The following is a 20358-nucleotide window of genomic DNA, read 5'->3' on the forward strand; positions in this document are numbered from 1 at the left end:
CGTTTAGCTCAGTTACCTTAGCTTTCTTGGGAACAGGAACAATGGTGGCCCTCTTGAAGCATGTGGGAACAGCAGACTGGGATAGGGATTGATTGAATATGTCCGTAAACACACCAGCCAGCTGGTCTGCACATGCTCTGAGGACACGGCTAGGGATGCCGTCTGGGCCGGCAGCCTTGCAAGGGTTAACACGTTTAAATGTTTTACTCACGTTGGCTGCGGTGAAGGAGAGCCCGCAGGTTTTGGTAGCGGGCCGTGTCAGTGGCACTGTGTTGTCCTCAAAGTGAGCAAAGAAGTTGTTTAGTTTGTCTGGGAGCAAGACATCGGTGTCCGCGACGGGGCTGGTTTTCTTTTTGTAGTCCGTGATTGACTGTAGACCCTGCCACATATATCTCGTGCCTGAGCCGTTGAGTTGCGACTCTACTTTGTCTCTATACTGACGCTTAGCTTGTTTGATTGCCTTGCGGAGGGAATAGCTACACTGTTTGTATTCAGTCATGTTTCCGGTTGCCTTGCTATGATTAAAAGCAGTGGTTCGCGCTTTCAGTTTTGCGTGAATGCTGCCATCAAGCCACAGTTTCTGGTTGGGGAAGGATTTAATGGTCACCGTGGGTACCACATCACCGATGCACTTGCTAATTAACTCGCTCACCGAATCAGCGTATACATCAATGTTATTGTGCTATCCGGAACATATCCCACTCCACGTGATCGAAGCAATCTTGAAGCGTGGAATCAGATTGGTCGGACCAGCGTTGAACAGACCTGAGCGCGGACGTTTCCTGTTTTAGTTTCTGTCTATAGGCTGGGAGCAACAAAATGGAGTCGTGCCAAAAGGAGGGCGAGGGAGGGCTTTGTATGCGTTGTGGAAATTAGAGTAGCAATGATCCAAGGTGTTGCCAGCCCGGGTCGCGCATTCGATATGCTGATTAAATTTAGGGAGCCTTGTTTTCAGATTAACCTTGTTAAAATCCCCAGCTACAATAAATGCAGCCTCAGGAAATGTGGTTTCCAGTTTATATAGAGTTCAATGAAGTTCTTTCAGGGCCGTTGAGGTGTCTGCTTGCGGGGATATACACGGCAGTGATTATAATCGAAGAGAATTCTCTTGTTCGATAATGCGGTCGGCATTTATCGTAAGGAAATCTAGGTCAGGTGAACAAAAGGACTGGAGTTCCTGTATGTTGTTATGATCACACCACGACTCGTTAATCATAAGGCATACACCCCCGCCCTTCTAACCAGAGAGATGTTTGTTTCTGTCGGCTTTCCGTGAAACAAAGAATGTTACAATCTCTGATGTCTATCTGGAAGGCAACCCTTGCTTGAATTTCGTCTACCTTGTTGTCAAGAGACTGGACATTGGCGAGTAGTATATTCGGGAGCGGTGGGCGGTGTGCCCCGCCTATGCAGCCTGACCAGAAGACCGCTCCGTCTGCCCCTTCTGCGGCGCCGTTGTTTTGGGTCGCCTACTGGGATCCGATCCATTGTCCTGGGTGGTGGTCCAAACAGAGGATCTACTTTGGGAAAGTCGTATTCCTGGTCGTAATGTTGGTAAGTTGACGTTGCTCTTATATCCAATAGTTCCTCCCGGCTGTATGTAATAAGACTTAAGATTTCCTGGGGTAACGGTGTAAGAAATAATACGTAAAAAAAGTTTCCTAAGAACGCGAAGCGAGGCGTCCATCTCTGTCGGCGACAAACACCTTTACCAGAATGCTAACAAAATTAGTTCAATTAATAGCAAATTTCCATTAAATCAGCAAGCTAAATATTTTAACAAGCGCAAATGAAAAAAATAACTAATTGCAAAGGCAGGCAATCCAGCTCATAAAGTTATAGGTAGGAGCTACCGAATGTCATTTTTGGTGAGTTTGGACATTTTACTAATTAATGTGAATGAGAGGCATTATGCAAATGAACAAAGTTTGGACGCATGCTTGTCTGAAGTAAGAACAGTACTGGCTCTGGAGCAGCATGTGTAGGCCTACATGCTGTCTGTGTGGAGTCTGGAGTCGCTAGGGCAATGGGCCTGCCTGCTATGTTCAGGGAAGATGGGGGAGGAGCAGATGGGTCGAAAACGGAGATGAGAAAAAAACGCAAGAAAATCAAGATAGTGGCAGCTGTACAAACAACTCACCCAAAAGGGCTATGACTTCTCAAACACGACTCAAAGCTAACACAATATGATGCCCCGTCACCTTACTAATTAAGCCACTTACATAGATAACTAGCAAGTTAAACTTAGGGGTCGCATTAACAATTCTGCGTTTTTCATGCAGGAAAATAGATAACTTAAAATATCTTGATGCGTTTTGGAAATGTAGATCTAAAATGCTTCTTATTGTAATTTTTTCTCAGCATCGGACAGATTAATTTTATGCTTCAGTTGCACTTCTCCACTAGGATGAGAATTCACAAAAGGGCATTCTTTCAGCAGACAGTGCTCTGGCTGATGTGTAGCTACTTTTCTCGGTGTAGCCATCTACTGTTCTCCTGTAAAATGTAAGATTAACTTTAAGCAAAACATTAGGAAATGTAGCTGGCATTCTTTATATGCTAAAGATTAGAAATATGATGGCCATGCATTTTTGCAAAAAATACCATGCTTTTTCATTGTAAGCTAATTTAATTGTGTGGCTGCCAACCAAATAGCGTTGCACTTCTGTTGTCATCTGATGAAAATGAAGATATTTTCTGCTGAATTTGTTGCACTAATGTATTTTCTGTGAAGGAAAACTATAGTTGCATGTCCCTGATCACTCTATTGAAGCAAAAAAAAACACGTCTTTCAATATAAAACACAACCCCTGTCAATACACAGTTAGACTCACCTGCTCCCGCTTTCTCCTGTTGTGCTATTTACAAACAAACACATGACTGTCTCAACTGTTCTAGGGAACAACAGTAAGGTTCATAATGTAAAATAATGTGACAGTTGAAATGAAGAACGCATTCTGCATTATCTCCTAACGTATTGCACAGGTTGACTGAAGGTATTTACTTAAAAAGTATCTACAACTTCAAAAAACTTCAAATAAATAGTTAACGGTATTGAAAAACCATCCCGTGGCTATTTCCAAATACCCAGTATATATATGGTATACCGCCCAAGCCTAGTGGACTGTCATTACAATTGCTTCACCGGAACCTGGTAAAACATTTTGTAGTGTAGCTAGCCAATGAATGGCGCAGAATTCACTATCAACATGCTGTCAAAGCTATAACCAACCACTTTTGGAGCTAACTAGTGCTCACAAATGATATACTGATGTCAACAGTAGATGGGAGTTATATTAATGACATGGCTAACTTAGCTAACTAACATTTCTGGAAAACAAGTTATATTAAGTGGCTAGCTAACTAGCGTTAGCAACGTTTGGTGGTCAATGAGACAGAGCTAGCTAACCAGCTGAACTAGCAAACAATATAACAAAAGTATAATTTCAGATTAAAAAAAAAAAACTCCAATAGGCTCTGCATTTCAAGAATCACAGTTGCAAGTATCCCTGGGGGACTTTAAAATGCCTTCTTGTATTTCAATAGTGAGCTTGTCTGAGGTAAATTCTCCCTGACTATTTAGCTTTTATTTTGGTGATTGCTAGTTCTCAAAGATTATATTATTTAAAAATACATAGCTCTATTATCTTTCCTACATACATTATATTTGGTTTTAGTTGTTTAAGTTTATACTGAAAGTGTTTTCCATTCTGATTTTGAACTTCAATGGCAGAAAAACCCTGCAAACTTAATAACATGGTGTTTTTAACCTTTTAAAAGACATTTGTTGAGGTGTTTCATGTAATAGTTCAACAAAATTCTAGTGGCTTACAGGTGGATTTCTGGTGTTTCCATGCCATTTCTGCCACTTTAGGCTGGTTGCTTATAAAATATAATGCCTGGCATATTGTTGAAGACTGGTCCACTACTCAATTAGATGTTTTATTATATATGGCAACAATAATTCAATATCACCTTGCCAAAATCCGTATTGGCAGCCAAATTGGATTATGTAAATAAATATTAGGGCTGCCATGCCCCAATTTTTGGGCACCCCTTCTAATATCAATTAATACATTGCAAAGAGCATCTGTACTTCACTTTTTGAGCTGCCCTGGACTGTCAGACCTGTTTAGTTATGACAAAACATACAAATCAAATGTCTCATGATTCAGTAGCTCTCTACATCTTGTGCGAATGATTCAGGTGGAGCAGTAAGAAAAGCAGGATCAGGCAGACAAGTATTTCATCCTGTACTATATATAAAAGACAAATTGGGGAAAAAGGGCAAATAAAATAGCATTTTTAAGATTAATTTCCAAGATAGTAGCTAGCTAAATAATGCCGGTCCTATTTTACACACTACAGGGCAGCAGCACTGGCATGCTTCTTCATCAAGCCTATGGATGCTTGTTTTCTCTAACCGTCCACGCTAACCACGACCTGGAGCCCCCCGGTTTGGCAGCAATACACGCTGAGAAATATCCAAGCTAAAACCATTTGAAAAATTACTTATTTCGCCCCTGTATGTAGTTAAATTAACGTGCTATTTAGTGGGTTAGTTTTGCTGCTAACTGTAATCTCGATGACAGCCGGCCTAATCTGATAGCTAGCTGAGTCAGTGTGGCTAACAGTTAGCTTCCGTTCCATGCATGGCTTATTGGCTAGCTATGTTACCTGGCTAAAAGTAGATGAACCACCGCCACGGCTGTAACTGCATCAATATAGCTAATACAATGCCGGTTATAGATATTATCAATACAAATAAATAGTTACCCATGTCACTGTCCCTTCCGTAGCTAATTCCAATGACAGTGTCCGCATCCTCTGATGCTGTAGCCCCGGATAAAGGTCTCGCTTCCCTGGCCTCTGACAGCCCAACTGCTCCCTCGGCTGCTGCTTCCATTCAGACTCCCGGAGAAAGGGCGAGCCCTCCAAATGAAAGACCAACAGCGATGGCGCGATTCGGCGAAACCAAACGGTTGTTATTCGACGTCCTACAGCTAAACCATACGATGATATGAAAAAATAAATGTCGGGTGATATCCGTTATGGCCCAGGGCCAGGCATCTGTGCGGTGGTTATCAGCGCGTCGGCGGCACAAATCCTCTCAGTTCGACTACACTTGCTGCTGTAGACGCTGGTTTACCCTTTTCTGTCTGCCTGCCTCAGACTGACTTTTGAGGAACTACTGCTTTCCATTGGCTTGGGTTGTCACTAGTTACCACAGCCGCAAAGTCTAAATTAGCTATATAAAAATGTATGAAAACAAACATGTTTTTTTTTGGTCTTAATTTAAGGTTACGGTTATCGACATAAGGTTAACAAGTGTGATTAGGATTACAGTTGAAGTCGGAAGTTTACATACACCTTAGCCAAATACATTTAAACTCAGTTTTTCACAATTCCTGACATTTAATCCTACAAAAAAATTCCCTGTTTTAGGTAAATTAAGATCACCACTTTATTTTAAGAATGTGAAATGTCAATAATAGTAGAGAGAATGATTTATTTCAGCTTTTATTTATTTCATCACATTCCCAGTGGGTCAGAAGTTTACATACACTCAATTAGTATTTGGTAGCATTGCCTTTAAATTGTTTAACTTGGGTCAAACGTTTTGGGTAGCCTTCCACAAGCTTCCCACAATAAATTGGGTGAATTTTGGCCCATTCCTCCTGACAGAGCTGGTGTAACTGAGTCAGGTTTGTAGGCCTCCTTGCTCGCACACGCTTTTCAGTTCTGCCCACACATTTTCTATAGGATTGAGGTCAGGGCTTTGTGATGGCCACCAATACCTTGACTTTGTTGTCCTTTGTAATATTTGTGTTGTGGAGAAATGACCAGGCAGGAGACGGGAGTACAGTTAGTTTTCGTTTAGTCAAAACCCTCGTGCTCTACAGCCCCCGGCACAATAGTGCGCATGTGCATTTCCTATTAGGTGTAGTAACGTAACACTGCCGTAATACATCACTGCTTAGTAACAGCATAGTAACTAATATAAACAGATGTAGATCCCAGACACTACATCCTTAAGCCATTTTGCCACAACTTTGGAAGTATGCTTGGGGTCATTGTCCATTTGGAAGACCCATTTACGACCAAGTTTTAACTTCCTGACTGATTTCTTGAGATGTTGCTTCAATATATCCACATAATTTCCATCCTCATGATGCCATCTATTTTGTGAAGTGCACCAGTCCCTCCTGCAGCAAAGCACCCCCACAACATGATGCTGCCACCCCCGTGCTTCATGGTTAGGATGGTTTTCTTCTGCTTGCAAGCCTCCCCCTTTTTCCTCCAAACATAACGATGGTCATTATGGCCAAACAGTTCTATTTTTGTTTCATCAGACCAGAGGACATTTCTCCAAAAAGTACGATCTTTGTCCCCATGTGCAGTTGCAAACCGTAATCTGGCTTTTTTATGGCGGTTTTGGAGCAGTGGCTTCTTTCTTGCTGAGCGACCTTTCAGGTTATGCCGATATAGGACTCGTTTTACTGTGGATATAGATACTTTTGGCCATGTTTCCTCCAGCATCTTCACAAGGTCCTTTGCTGTTGTTCTGGGATTGATTTGCACTTTTCGCACCAAAGTACTTCATCTCTAGGAGACAGAATGTGTCTCCTTCCTGAGCGGTATGATGGCTGCGTGGTCCCATGGTGTTTATACTTGCGTACTATTGTTTGTACAGATGAACGTGGTACCTCATGTGTTTGGAAATTGCTCCCAAGGATGAACCAGCCTTTTGGAGGGCTACAATTGCTTTTCTGAGGTCTTGGCTGATTTCTTTTGATTTTCCCATGATGTCGAGCAAAGAGACACTGAGTTTGAAGGTAGGCCTTGAAATACAACCACAGGTACACCTCCAATTGGCTCAAATGATGTCAATTAGCCTATCAGAAGCTTCTAAAGCCATGACATCATTTTATGGAATTTTCCACGCTGTTTAAAGGCACAGTCAACTTAGTGTATGTAAACTTCTGACCCACTGGAATTGTGATACAGTGAATTATAAGTGAAATAATCTGTCTGTAAACAATTGTTGGAAAAATTACTTGGGTCATGCACAAAGTAGATGTCCTTACCGACTTGCCAAAACTATAGTTTGTTAACAAGAAATTTGTGGAGTGGTTGAAAAACGAGTTTTAATGACTCCAACCTAAGTGTATGTAAACTTCCGACTTCAACTGTAGGTTTAAAATGGCTTAGCTGTACACTAAATTAAAATGGCTACAAAACAAACAAATTTGATTGATTGATTCTTTTAAATGAAGAAAAACAGGTCAACAAGTTTTATCCACAAAAAGGGTGGGTGCATTGAGGGTAGCTGACCCCTGTCCATGACCTTTCAAAATGAATGATGACCGAACGTACATCTATCCTACACAAATATGAAATACTCTCAGACTAACATATTGATTTAACCCCATAAACAAAAGCCAGGGATTGCCTTGGATAGATCAGATATCCTTGGCATTATGACAAGGTGCTGCTCCTCTTTCATCATTGAACAAGTTCAGGTTGCAAAATGACTGACAAACACCTGCAGGTAGGACAGTAAAAAGGAAAATAGTATTTGGAATTTTGTAGACTGGCTGGGCATTAAAGGGATGAAGGGACCCTGACCTTTGTTATTTTGTCATCTATCAGGTTGACCCTAGTACAACATTGACCCCTAGTGGTCTGAGTGTTCACTTTGCTCTCAGGCCCTTCTTATGACCAATTATGTTTTCTGTGAACAGGTCTTGTAAATGAATGTATTCTTTCTAGTTTATCTGCGTACACCCAGTATTGTTCCCCCTGTTGATGATGCTTATTATGCATTATGCTTGAACCAAAGATTACATGTAACAAAAACATTTAATGAAAATGGAAATATCTAAATATATAGGTGAAATTAAATGAAACAATGTATGTTGATGCTAATGCTATGGCATAATATATTCAGTTTGCTGTGGGCCAGTGGCTCCCAAACTTTTTATAGTCCCGTACCCCTTCAAACATTCAACCTCCCGCTGCGTACCCTCTCTAGCACCAGGGTCAGTGCACTCTCAAATATAGTTTTTTGCCATCATTGTAAGCCTGCCACACACACACTATACGATAAATTTATTAAACATAAGAATGAGGGTGAGTTTTTGTCACAACCTGGCTTGTTGGAAGTGACAAAGAGCTCCTATAGGACCAGGGCACAAATAATAATATTATAATAATCAATCATTTTGCTCTTTAATTAGCCATCTTACATATAAAACTTTATTTGTTCATCGAAAATTGAGAATAACTCACCACAGGTTAATGAGAAGGGTGAGCTTGAAAGGATGCACATAACTCTGCAATGTTGGGTTGTATTGGAGAGAGTCTCAGTCTTAAATCATTTTCCACACACAGTCTGTGCCTATGTTTATTTTTCATGCTAATGAGGGCCGAGAATCAACTTTCACATAGGTACGTGGTTGCAAAGGGCATCAGTGTCTTAACAGCGCGATTTGCTGAGGCAGGATACTCTGAGCGCAGCCCTATCCAGAAATCTGGCAGTAGCTTCTGATTAAATTCAATTTTCACAGAACCGCTTGTTGCAATTTTGATGAGGCTCTCTTGTTTAGTTATCGGTAAGTGGACTGGAGGCAGGGCATGAAAGGGATAATGTATCCAGTTGTTTGTGTCATCCGTTTCTGGAAAATATCTGCGTAATTGCGCACCCAACTCACTCAGGTGCTAAGCTATATCACATTTGACATTGTCCGTAAGCTTGAGTTCATTTGCACACACAAAATCATGAAATGATGGAAAAACCTGTGTGTTGTCCTTGTTAATGCAGATAGAGAAGAGCTCCAACTTCTTAATCATAGACTCAATTTTGTCCCGAACAGTGAATATAGTTGCGGATAGTCCTAGATTCAGATCATTCAGGTGAGAAAAAACATTACCCAGATAGGCCAGTCGTGTGAGAAACTCATCATCATGCAAGCGGTCAGACAAGTGAAAATTATGGTCAGTAAAGAAAACTTTAAGCTTGTCTCTCAATTCCAAAAAAGTGTCAATACTTTGCCCCTTGATAACCAGCGCACTTCTGTATGTTGTAAAAGCGTTACATGGTCGCTGCCCATATCATTGCATAATGCAGAAAATACACGAGAGTTCAGGGGCCTTGCTTTAACAAAGTTAACCATTTTCACTGTAGTGTCCAAAACGTCTTTCAAGCTGTCAGGCATTCCCTTGGCAGCAAGAGCCTCTCGGTGGATGCTGCAGTTTGCACAAGTGGCCTCAGGAGCAACTGCTTGCACGTGTGTTACCACTCCACTATGTCTCCCTGTCATGGCTTTTGCGCCATCAGTACATATACCAACATATCTTGACCACCAAAGTCCATTTGATGTCACAAAGCTGTCCAGTACCTTAAAAATATCCTCTCCTGTTGTCCTGGTTTCCAGTGGTTTGCAGAAGAGGATGTCTTTCTTAATTGAACCCCGGAAAAACGTGACGGACATATACCAGGAGCTGTGCCATTCCCGCCACGTCTGTTGACTCATCCATCTGTAACGCATATAATTCACTGGCTTGTACGAAAGCAGTAATTGTTTCAAAATATCTCCTGCCATGTCACTGAAGCATCGTGAAACAGTGTTTGAAGAAGTCATTATCTGTATAGTTTTTTTGGCCTTTACCCCAGCATTGTCCCAGCCATATCCGCGGCAGCAGGAAGAATTAAGTCATCCACAATAGTATGGGGCTTGTCTGTCCTAGCCATTCGGTAGCTCACCATATAAGACACTTCTAGCCCCTTCTTATGAATGGTATCTGTTGCTTTTATACATGTCTTACTACTCGAAAGTTGTCTTAATTCTCGCAAAAAAAAACTGGCTCATTTTTCAAATTGGCATGTTTTGTTTCTAAATGTCTGCGCAAGAGTAAAGGTTTCATCGAGTTGTGAGTGTCACGTTCCTGACCTGTTTTCCTTGTTTTTGTATGTGTTTAGTTGGTCAGGGCGTGAGTTGGGGTGGGCATTCTATGTATTGTGTTTCTATGTTGGGTTTAATGTGTTGCCTGATATGGTTCTCAATTAGAGGCAGGTGTTTGACGTTTCCTCTGATTGAGAACCATATTAAGGTAGGCTGTTCTCACTGTTTGTTTGTGGGTGATTGTTGCTGTTGCTGTGTCTGTGCACCACACGGTACTGTCTCGTTCGTTCACGTCGTTTATTTGTTTTGTATTTTGTCAGTGTTCTGTTTTGGTTGGATCTTCATTAAATTTCATTATGTATTCAGCACCCGCTGCGCATTGGTCCGCTCAATCACCTATAGACGATAGTTACAGAATCACCCACCAACGAAGGATCAAGCAGCGGGTTAACGGGCAGCAGCAACAGCGCAAGAAGGAGGAATGGACATGGGAGGAAGTTTTGGACGGCAAGGGTTGCTACACATGGGAGGAGATCCTGGCTGGAAGAGATCGCCTCCCATGGAAACAGCTGGAGGCAGTTAGGAGAGCAGAGGCAACCGGAGAGAGGAACCGGCGTTATGAGGGTACGCGGCTAGCACGGAAGCCTGTGAGTCAAGCCCAAACATTTCTTGGAGGGGGGCTACAAGGGAGTGTGGCGAAGTCAGGTAGGAGACCTGCGCCAACTCCCCGAGCTTACCGTGGAGAGCGAGAGTACGGGCAGACACCGTGTTATGCGGTAAAGCGCACGGTGTCTCCTGTACGTGTGCTTAGCCCGGTGCGGGTTATTCCACCTCCCCGCACTGGCAGGGCTAGATTGAGTATTGAGCCGGATGTCATGAAGCCGGCCCAACGCATCTGGCCACCAGTGCGTCTCCTCGGGCCGGCATACATGGCACCAGCCTTACGCATGGTGTCCCCGGTTCGCCAGCACAGCCCAGTGCGGGTTATTCCACCTCCCCGCACTGGTCGGGCTACGGGGAGCATACAACCAGGTAAGGTTGGGCAGGCTCAGTGCTCAAGGGAGCCAGTACGCCTGCATGGTCCGGTATATCCGGCGCCACCTCCTCGCTCCAGCCCAGTACCACCAGTGCTCACACCACGCACCAGGCTGCCTGTGCGTCTCCAGAGCCCTGTTCCTCCTCCACGCACTAGCCCTATGGTGCGTGTCTTCAGCCCGGTACCACCAGTTCCGGCACCACGCACTAAGCCTCCTGTGCGTCTCCAGAGCCCTGTTCCTCCTCCACGCACTAGCCCTGTGGTGCGTGTCTCCAGCCCAGTACCTCCAGTTCCGGTACCACGCACCAAGCCTCCTGTGCGCCTCCAGAGTCCTGTGCGTCCTGTTGCTGCTCCCCGCACTAGCCTGAAGGTGCGTGTCCTTAGCCCGGTACCTCCAGTTCCGGCACCACGCACCAGGCCTACAGTGCGCCTCAGCCGGCCAGAGTCTGCTGTCTGCCCAGCGGCGCCTGAACTGCCCGTCTGCCCAACGCCGTCTGAGCCTTCCGCCAGCCATGAGCAGCCAGAGCCTTCCGCCAGCCATGAGCAGCCAGAGCCTTCCGCCAGCCATGAGCAGCCAGAGCCTTCCGCCAGCCATGAGCAGCCAGAGCCTTCCGCCAGCCATGAGCAGCCAGAGCCTTCCGCCAGCCATGAGCAGCCCCTCAGTCCGGTGCTGCCCCTCAGTCCGGTGCTGCCCCTCAGTCCGGTGCTGCCCCTCAGTCCGGTGCTGCCCCTTAGTCCAGTGGGGTTAATTTGGAGGGTGGCCATTTGGAGCAGGCTACGGAAGCGGGGTTTGACTATGGTGGGGTGGGGACCACGTCCGGAGCCGGAGCCGCCACCGTGGACAGATGCCCACCCAGACCCTCCCCTAGACTTTAGGTGGTGCGCCCGGAGTTCGCACCTTGAGGGGGGGGTTCTGTCACGTTCCTGACCTGTTTTCCTTGTTTTTGTATGTGTTTAGTTGGTCAGGGCGTGAGTTGGGGTGGGCATTCTATGTATTGTGTTTCTATGTTGGGTTTAATGTGTTGCCTGATATGGTTCTCAATTAGAGGCAGGTGTTTGACGTTTCCTCTGATTGAGAACCATATTAAGGTAGGCTGTTCTCACTGTTTGTTTGTGGGTGATTGTTGCTGTTGCTGTGTCTGTGCACCACACGGTACTGTCTCGTTCGTTCACGTCGTTTATTTGTTTTGTATTTTGTCAGTGTTCTGTTTTGGTTGGATCTTCATTAAATTTCATTATGTATTCAGCACCCGCTGCGCATTGGTCCGCTCAATCACCTATAGACGATAGTTACAGTGAGAGAGTACTTTTTCACATATAACACACTGTGGCTGAGGAAAGGCACTACTCCCAATATAAGTGAACCCCAAATCAATGTAGTTCTCATCATATTTGCACGTCTTCGATGGTCCAATGTCCCTGCCTGTTGTTCGGTGCTTTCCAGGCCTTGGGGGCAGTAGCTATTCGGCTGCATCAGATTCACAACTGTCAGTGTCCATGCTAATCAAATCAAAGTTTATTTGTCACGTGCGCCGAATACAACAGGTGTAGACCTTACAGTGAAATGCTTACTTACAGACTCTAACCAATAGTGCGAAAAATGTGTGTGTGTGTGTGTGTGTGTGTGTGTGTGTGTGTGTAGTTAAGTTAAAAAATAAAACAGTAAAAATAAAACAGTAAAAATACATTTGCTAGCTGGTCTAACATCAAATGTAGAATTACTGATGCTAGCATTGGATGTCCTCGTGGAAGCAGAACAACTTGTGTCGACAGGTGCAGGTCTAGTACTGCTGGTAGTAGCAGTACTACCAGTAGAGCTGGTATGTTTCTCTATGTGCCATACTTTTTTTAACCATTAATCAATTTTCGAGCAAACGGAATGAGCAGCAGCTACGTTCGCCTACATGGTATTCCCGCGAGAGTGTAACGGTTAATGTGATCGGATGTCAATTATTTGACTAGGCTACCTGTATTTGATATTGTGTTGTTATTTTCCTGAACACTAGATGGTTTAATTTTATTTTTGGTAGTGAAACGAGGCTACTCAGGCGACAGAAAAACCTCACCCAAATGTATAACCCCGTTGGAAAATCTAAATGGACTGTTTGAAAATGTGAATCACATTTTTATTTGGTGTACCCCCGATGGCATTGCGCGTACCCCAGTTTGGGAAATCCTGCTGTGGGCTATTGTCTTAACAGTTTCGCTCAATTCATTCTTATCAACCTAGCAATTACGACACACGCCTCACTATTATCATTGGTTGCACTGTTTGCCTACTACATAACCTGGTTCAAGCATTCATGACATTACCCTGAAGACGGCACAGTGATGCCGAAACGTTGGTGTCTTTTTACCCAATAAATTACTGTGAGGTTACACATATGGAGTGTGCAACTCCTTGTTTTTATAGTTTATCAGGTCTTCAAGTCTATTTTGATCCACAAAGGGCTCTTCTTAACATATTCACACTTTTTTTATTAACTTTTATTTAACTAAGCAAGTCAGTTAAGAATAAATTCTTATTTACAATGACGGCCTACCCCAGCCAAACCCTAACAACACTGGGCCAATTGTGCACCGCCCTAATCCGGTTGTGATACAGCCTGGAATTGTATCATCAGGTCTGTCCTACCAGTCAGGCTGGTTTGCGGACAGACTGTCATTGGTCTGGGGAATGGACCCACTCCCAGGCATTGGCTCACCGGAGAGGGAGGGATAGATGCAGTATCAGTGCATTAGACAGTCACTGATGGAAGAATTACAGGTACCTGGGAGATGCAGTGCCTTGGACCACTTCACCACTTGGGAGCCCAACTGAAAGACTAGCTGTTGTGAATGACAATGTGAACTGCATTTCTAACAACTAACCTGACCCATCCATAGTCCATCTAATTTGTTTCAATCTGATTAGGGTTAGATGATGTATCACATGCAGATTCATCATGTGTGTTCATTTGAAAATATAAACTCAGTGGCCAACAGTCTCTCTCAACAGAGCAAAGGGACGACAGGCAAGTGACTATGGTTGTACCATAACATCTTTTGCTCTCAAATCCAGTAGATGGCAGTGTAACATGTATTTCAGCAGAAAAGATTCACAAATTCAATTTCAGACACTACGATCTGATCCACTATCATGTGAAGGAATGCTCTCAGGTGATGAATCAAAATACATGTATTGCTTTTTAGGTAATTAGTAACTTGAATTACTTCTTGTTGCATCACATGGAACAACCTTGTCCACATCAACTCATGGCAAAACATCAGCATAGCAAAACACGTTACTAACAGTGACCATGGTTTTAGTACTGTTCTACTTGTGTAGTGGGAATTCAACACAAAAACAAAAATACATTGAAATTCCTTACCCCAAGACACTTCAACTGATGACTACTCCGGAAAATAAATTAGCACTCTTATGCATAAATATGAATGATTTATTAACGGGACATACAAACAGGCTTATGTTTCGGCATTAACACCTTCATCAGAGCCTTGTGTAGGAAAAGGTAAGAGGCACCATAGCCTCTCAAGGGAGTGTCCCACGCGCCATGTCAATCAATCATGTAAAAATGATAGCAACTAGACATGGGCTATTAAAAACAAGTGTATGAGTAAATTGTGTATAATGTTTTGGGGAATTTAAGTGCCTCAGTCAGTCAAGCACCTGATTTCTTTTTTGTTATAGCTGGGCTGAAGCACGTTTACACTTGTTTTTTTACGTTGAAAGATAATATTCCCCATAAACACACTGGACAACAGAATTAGCACAAAAGCGTTACGTTTATTATGGAATATGACACTAGGATCATATTTTCAGGGGGTCAGGATTCTTCTCCGGTGCTGGCTGGCTATGCCTATAGCGGGTCCTCCCAGGGGATTGGTTGCACGCCGTTTTCATCAGGTCTGTCCTACCAGTCAGGCTGGTTTGCGGACAGACTGTCATTGGTCTGGGGAATGGACCCACTCCCAGGCATTGGCTCATCGGAGAGGGAGGGATAGATGCAGTATCAGTGCATTAGACAGTCAGTGATGGAAGAATTACAGGTACCTGGGAAGATCCTTCTCCACCGCCTGAAATGGAGAATAAATAGTTGTGATGAATTGCATCCATGCCTTTTAGTTTCTCTCCTTATATGGATTTAATATAATTACATTTCATTTGTTAGGTAAGAGCTGAACCAGTATGCCTATCTGTGCGTATGACATCTCTAACACAAAGAAAGCTCAGATTCAAACTCCCATTCAAATCAAATTGTATTTGTCACATGCACCGAATACAACAGGTGTAACGCTCGTCGTTAGGTGGAAGAGAGGAGGACCAAAGCGCAGCGTGGTACGTTTCCATATTTATTGGAAACACTTAACACGAACAAAACAATAAACAGAAAATGAAACTAACGACGCTACAGACCTGAACATGTGAACATACAGACAACGAAGAACGCAATGAACAGAAACAATCACCCACAAACAAACAGTGAGAAACAGCCTACCTTAATATGGTTCCCAATCAGAGACAATGACAAACACCTGCCTCTGATTGAGAACCATATTAGGCCAAACAATAAACCCAACAAAAAAACACAAAACAAAGGAAATAAGGTCAGGAACGTGACAGTACCCCCCCCCCCCCCCCCCAAGGTGCGGACTCCGGCCGCAAAACCTGAACCTATAGGGGAGGGTCTGGGTGGGCATCTGTCCACGGTGGCGGCTCTGGCTCTGGACGTGGCTCCCACCCCACCATAGTTAATCCCCGCTTCCGTGGCCTCCTCTTAATGGCGACCCTGCATATTAACCCCACTGGACTAAGGGGCAGCACCGGACTAAGGGGCAGCACCGGACTGAGGGGCAGCACCGGACTGAGGGGCAGCACCGGACTGAGGGGCAGCACCGGACTGAGGGGCAGGCTTACTTACAAGCCCTTAACCAACAATGCAGTTAAGAAAATAGAGATAAGAAAATATTTATTTTTTTAATATTTTTTTTTTATTTTTATTTTTTTAAGTAACAAAATAAAATAACAATAATGAGGTTATATTCAGGGAGTACCGGTACCAAGTCAATGTGTGGAAGTACAGGTTAGTCGAGGTAATTTGTACATTTTGGTTGGCGTAAAGTAACTATGCATAGATAATAAACAGCGAGTAGCAGCAGTGTAAAAACAAAGGGGTGTCAATGCAAATAGTCCAGGTGGCCATTTGATTCATTGTTCAGCAGTCTTATGCCTAGTTATAGAAGCTGTTAAGGAGCCTTTTGGACCTAGACTTGGCGCTCCATTGCCTTGCGGTAGCAGAGAGAACAGTTTATGACTTGGGTGACTGGAGTCTGACAATTTTTTGGGTCTTCCTCTGACACCGACTAGTATATAGGTCCTGGATGGCAAGAAGCTTGGCTCCAGTGATGTACTGGGCTGTACGCACTACCCTTTGTAGCGCCTTACGGTCAGATACCGAGCAGTTGCCATACCAGGTGGTGATGCAACCGGTCAGGATGCTCTCGATTGTGCAGCTGTAGAACTTTTTGAGGATCTGGGGACCCATGCTGAGGGGGAAAAAGCGTTGTTGTGCCCTCTTCACGACTTTTTTCGTTTTTTTGGACACCAAGGACACCGCTCCACTACAGCCCTGTTGATGTGAATGGGGGCGTGTTCGGCCCTCCTTTTCCTGTAGTCCACGATTATCTCCTTTGTCTTTCTTACGTTTAGGGTGAGGTTGTTGTCCTGTTGGAGTCGTGCTTGGCCATGCAGTCGTGTGTGATCAGGGAGTACAGGAGGGGACTAAGCACGCACCCCTGAGGGGCCCCCGTGTTGAGGATCAGCGTGGCAGATGTGTTGTTGCCTACCTTTACCACCTGGGGGTGGCCCGTCAGGAAGTCCAGGATCCAGTTGCAGAGGGAGGTGTTTAGTCCCAGGATCCTTAGCTTAGTGATGAGCTTTGAGGGTACTATGGTGTTGAACGCTGAGCTGTAGTCAATGAACAGCATTCTCACATAGGTGTTCCTTTTGTCCAGGTGGAAAAGGGCAGTGTGGAGTGCGATTGAGATTGCGTCATCTGTGGATCTGTTTGGACGGTATGCAAATTGGAGTAGTTCTAGGGTTTCCGGGATTATGGTGTTGATGTGAGCCATGACCAGCCTTTCAAAGCACCGACGTGACTGCTACGGGGTGGTAGTCATTTAGACAGGTTACCTTAGTGTTCTTGGGCACAGGGACTATGGTGGTCTGCTTAAAACATGTAGGTATTACAGACTCGGTCAGGGAGAGGTTGAAAATGTCAGTGAAGACACTTGCCAGTTGGTCCGCACATGCTCTGAGTACATGTCCTGGCTATCCGTCTGGCCCCGCGGCCCCGCGGCCTTGTGAATGTTAACCTGTTTCGAGGTCTACAGAGAGTGTGATCACAGTTGTCCGTAACAGCTGGTGCTCTCATGCATGCTTCAGTGTTGCTTGCCTCGAAGTGAGCATAAAAGGCATTTAGCCCATCTGGTAGGCTCGGATCACTGGGCAGCTCGTGGCTGGGTTTCGCTTTGTAGTCCGTAATAGTTTGCGGTGTCTGCAAGCGTCATGTCAAAATAGGTTAGTTGATCACCAAATATGGCGTTTCGCTGAACAACGATTTTCATTTACTCCCGTAACTGCTGATACTTACTTCCAAAAAAGTTCTAAAATTGTTTTTACAAGCAACTTAAAAAATGCCTCTTCGACACCTCCAATGTATCGAGCTGTTGTAGGCTAGACTTCCGACCTGTGCGTGGATGTAATGAGAGATTAGAGGTGCCGAATAGGCACTTTTTCGGTTGCTTGCACATTTTTATTTAGACCTTTTTTGGAAGTACATACTGGCTGTAACAGGGGGTAGATGAAGATTGTTGCTCAGCGAAACTCCATATTTGGTGATCAACTAACGTATTTTCACATTATAACTTGCTGACCACACCGCCCACATTGCAAAATACTTTACACATACGTCATTTAACAATTTCACTCAAACTGCTCGCAAGCATCCGCGTAGCCCAGCGTTAATATAGAAATTTTTGACGTGTGATGTGCTGCAAGTCCCGCCTCTCCCATCTCCTCATTGGTTTTTAGGAGGATGTACCCACGTGGGTGATTGAATGCTCAACTGAGGTCCACACTCCAGTCCAGTTGTTGGTGGTAATGCACCTTAAAGTTGGTTGCCAACCGCCATATAAAGTCCACAGAAGAAGACTGAAGGAGGAGAGATTACAAGAAACTAACTAGGTTTCCCCTTTTATCTTTGGATGAATTGTCGAGTAGAGAACACACGATTTTGTGTGACTCAAAATGGGTCAGAATTCTACAAAGATCCAGAAAAAAAGACCTTTCCTGTAAAATAACAACACAATGTTTATATCCCAGGACAAATTAGCTAGCAACAGCAAGCTAGCAAAAAAAATATTTAAAAAATAAAAATAAAAAACAACAGCAAGCTAGCGAGCTAAATGTCCATGAATGTTTCTTGTGTTTGAACATGTCCCACAAATGAATATAGTTCAGAGTTCGTTTTGATATTTTAACCTGCGTGTCCTGATCACGTCTGATGTGGATGGACAAAATCAACATGCGGATGCACGTGCGTGCCCGGTGTAATCAGCATGTACTGTAACGCTTGCAGAGCTGGTGAATGGGAGTTTTAATCGCAGCTTCCTCTGTGTTAGAGAGGTCTCTAACGCACATATTCTGGTTCAGGTAAGAGCCATGACAGTAGCAGCTTGCTGTAGGGACATTATGAGATACGATGTCTGCCCAATATTCACATTGTCTGCGTGCTTGATAGAGGATCGCTGCCTGATCCCGATGCCAACACCCCGCTCATCATCACAATTTCATCACTACCAACAATTTTATGGTGTTGTGAGCACATGAAATGGTCAATAATGCATACTTTTCAGATGCAAAGTAACAAGGTATAATGTTAGGGAGGGTGATTCCAGGCCGAACCTGAGGTTATGGCTGAGTACTGCTGTCTCACATGGATGTGTCAGTTAGTCCATCATAGGCCTGTGCTGTAATTAGAGTCAATGTGTGAGAGTAAAAGTAATTGACTTACGCTGGGATCCCCCAACGGTCCATATCTCTTCATAACCTGGCCCTCTCTGTTGATAAGGAACTATAAAGCCAGAGAAAAGGAACTAAGGGATGGACATTTAAACTAATTCTGCATTTAACATCCCATTTCTAGCTGCAAAATCTGGTAATAATCAAAAGGTCTTGTTTTCAATTTGTTAACCCAACAATTCATGAATCCTAAAATAGACATATAATTAAAGCTACAATCCTTCATTTAAACAATGACAAAGTGGGCACCCTGCCACTGTTTTGGTTTAAAAGTAAGGGGATGGGCTTGGAAAAATGTAACCACTCAAATTCATAGACAGTGCTATGGATACAAAGATGGACCATCCATGATATCAACATGTATAGTTTTAATCATGTTTTGAGGCTATACAGTGTTTGTTTACATTTACATTGTTTACAAACAAAGGCGTACACAAGCTTCTATTTTGGGGTTTGACAGTTGAACTATGCTAATGAGGCATTTATAAGTTATATTTTTCAAGAATCAATGGGTATATACAGTACCAGTCAAAAGTCTGGACTCACCTACTCATTCAAGGGTTTTTCTTTATTTTTTACTATTTTCTTCTTTGTAGAATAATAGTGAAGACATCAAAACTATGAAATAACACATATGGAATCATATAGTAACCAAGTGTTAAACAAATCAAAAGATATTTTATATTTGAGATTCTTCAACCCTTTGCCTTGATGACAGCTTTGTACACTCTTGGCATTCTCTCAACCAGCTTCACCTGGAATGCTTTTCCAGCAGTCTTGAAGGAGTTCCCACATATGCTGAGCCCTGGTTGGCTGCTTTTCCGTCACTCTGCGGTCCAACTCATCCCACACCATCTCAATTGGGTTGAGGTTGGGTGATTGTAGTGGCCAGGTCATCTGATACAGCACCATCACTCTCCTTCTTGGTCAAATAGCCCTTACACAGCCTGGAGGTGTGTTTTGGGTCATTGTCCTGTTGAAAAACAAATGATAGACCTACTAAGTGCAAACCAGATGGGATGGCGTATCGCTGCAGAATGCTGTGGTAGCCATGCTGGTTAAGTGTGCCTTGAATTCTAAATAAATCACAGACAGTGTCACCAGCAAAGCACCCCCACACCATCACACCTCCTCCATGTTTCACGGTGGGAACCACACATGCAGAGATCATTTGTTCACCTACACTGTGTCTCACAGAGATACGGCGGTTGGAACCAAAAATCTCAAATTTGGACTCATCAGACCAAAGGACAGATTTCCACCGGTCTAATGTTCATTGCTCGTGTTTCTTGACCCAAGCAAGTCTCTTATTCTTATTGGTGTCATTTAGTAGT

General features: G+C 43.8%; 1 pseudogene; it reads right to left on the reverse strand.

Moving 5' to 3' along the window:
• Positions 1–14372: 14372 nt before the first annotated feature.
• Positions 14373–20358, reverse strand: part of LOC120054445 — a 32216-nt pseudogene continuing 26230 nt past the window's right edge.

Source organism: Salvelinus namaycush, chromosome 10 (genome assembly GCF_016432855.1).
Source record: "Salvelinus namaycush isolate Seneca chromosome 10, SaNama_1.0, whole genome shotgun sequence".
Lineage (NCBI taxonomy): Eukaryota > Metazoa > Chordata > Actinopteri > Salmoniformes > Salmonidae > Salvelinus > Salvelinus namaycush.